General features: G+C 34.8%; 1 non-coding gene across 1 annotated transcript; it reads right to left on the bottom strand.

Moving 5' to 3' along the window:
- Positions 1-625: 625 nt before the first annotated feature.
- Positions 626-732, bottom strand: LOC146405404 (U6 spliceosomal RNA). The gene has a single exon (XR_014839287.1). It is a non-coding gene; the product is annotated as a U6 spliceosomal RNA (small nuclear RNA).
- Between the last annotated feature and the right edge of the window lie 1,581 nt (positions 733-2,313).

Raw genomic sequence — 2,313 nt, 5'->3', positions numbered from 1 at the left:
GGGGATGCACTGGGGTTGTGGGATAGAAATCCTATAAATTGGATTTTGATGATCATTGTACAACTATAAATGCAATAAATTCATTGAGTAATAAAAAATGATTCATACAGTATTTGGGTGGAAAATATTTAGTTGGTGCCTTGTTTTCAGAACTATTACACTCTATTTATGTAGGAAAGCTGTGACACATTTACCCTGCACAAACTATAGACTGATCCTGCAGAGGAATCACAGATGACAGAGGAAGGACAAGAACAATGTTCATTGGTGATGGTGTACATAACTATGAACCATGAGAACAGTGCACATTCTTCATCATTTTCCTGACTTAGGCCAAATAATTAAGAGAATTATCAAATTCTATATTTGAATTATTCCTTTTAAGATGGCTTCTCTTGACCATGTCAGGTGCACAGCGTTCTCAGGATTTCTGTCATTTTCAAGTATGTTCCCAGTACTTGATTGGCTTCATACATTGGTCTAATATTTAATCTGATGTTTGGGGGTAAGAAGGTTAATTTTTTTAATTTAATTTTATTGGACTATAGTTAATTTATAATGGTGTATTAGATTCAGGTGTACAGCAAAGTAAAGTAAATCAGTCATACATATAAATATATCCATTAAAAATATGGAACACTTCATGAATTTGTATGTCATCCATGTGCAAGGGTTATGCTAATCCCCTCTGAATGGGTCTAATTTTAGTATATGTGCTGCTGAAAGGAGCACAAATTTAAATTTTTAGCAGAAAAAATGCCCTAAGAAAAATAAAGTCTCTCTAATGCTTGAATGCCAAGCATCAGAGTCATAGCAATGGAGAAATGTGGGGGTCCTCTTGGGCTGCTAAGTAAAAAGACAAGTAACTAGCCACACACTCCTCCTGACAATGAGTGGTAACAATATGGCACCCTTTTCTTTGCACATTCCTGACACTGCTTTCCTATTTCCCACCAATATTCTTTTATCCACATAACTTTCTGCTCAATTTCATTAGTTTCATCCACACTGTGACATATTTTCTTCTCAACCAAAAATTAACTCTTCTGATAGCTTTACTTCTGTCCTGAGGTGAGGTTATTCTCACTTCTCTTATCTATAGGCCTAGTATAGGTTAAGTCAAACGAGGAGCTTATGGGATTTTTCTGAGATGGCATCAATTAAGCAATCATTATACCCTTAGAAATACATTCTATCCTTCATAAATGCATAATATGGTGTATGAATATTGGGGACAGAGTGTTTCTGCTGATGCATCTATTTTACTCAGTTCATTTCGAGGAAGACTTGATATTTGGGTTTGCCTCTTTCTTTAAGTCAATGTAAATATTTAAATAATTAATTTATAGTGAGACAAAGACATCTTAGGAGCATTTATTAAAGAAACAGAATCTTTTTGTACGGCACAAAGTATCTTAGTTACAATGGTTAGATTTACTACTTTGAATGCACATTGACATCATTCAAAAGTATTTGGTACCATTTATCACCTTAACAATGAGAAGAACATAATATTTATTGATCACTCATCAAATGCTAGCATTTTACATTCATTATTATATAATTGAGTTCTCTCAATAATCCATGAGGTGAGAATTGTTATAAATTAATAATTGTAGGAGCTCCTATTTCAGCTAAGTAGGTTAAGAACCCAATTTAGTTTCCATGAGGATGTGGGTTCCATCCCTGATCTTGCTCGGAGGGTTAAGAATCCAGCATTGCTGCAACCTGTGGCATAGGCCATAGCTCTGATTTGACCCCTAGCCTAGAAACTTCCACATGCCACAGGTGTAGCCATAAAAAAATGTAATCTCATTTTACTGATAAGATTACTGGAGCTAAAAGAAATTGTGTACTTTTCTTGAAAAGGAGCAGGAGCCATAAAGTAACCTTGGCAACCTGATTCTACATCCTGTACTCAACCTATTCAACAATATTTCCTAAAGTTACCTGCTCATTAAAATCAAAGACTTCTGTAAAAATACAGATTTCTGTATCTCAACAAAAACCTCTGGGATAGGACCTGGGTTATTAACCAGGGTCTCAGTTGAGTCTTAAGATGAGTAAAAGTTCTGTAGGGAACAAGAATGCTTTAATGCCATATAATATACACATATTCTCAGAGAATATATTTACCTCTTCAATCACTGCAATCCGTGTATTGAATCTCTCCTTTGTATCTGTGCTTTTTTCCTAGACACTTGTCCCTATTTTTGAGAATGTCAGATCAAAAATCCAGGTAGAAAGAACAAATATCTTTCCTACAACCTGAATTGGAATGAAAAACCAACATGAACCAGCACTTTTTAGCTC

The sequence above is a fragment of the Sus scrofa genome, chromosome 2, assembly GCF_054392235.1.
Source record: "Sus scrofa isolate SSC_HxYL_T2T_F1_AM1 chromosome 2, Sscrofa_HxYL_maternal_Yorkshire_Landrace_v2.0, whole genome shotgun sequence".
In the NCBI taxonomy this organism is placed as follows: Eukaryota; Metazoa; Chordata; class Mammalia; order Artiodactyla; family Suidae; genus Sus; species Sus scrofa.
The sequence above is the reverse complement of the archived record's forward strand: the minus strand, read 5'-3'. Positions and strand labels throughout refer to the sequence as shown.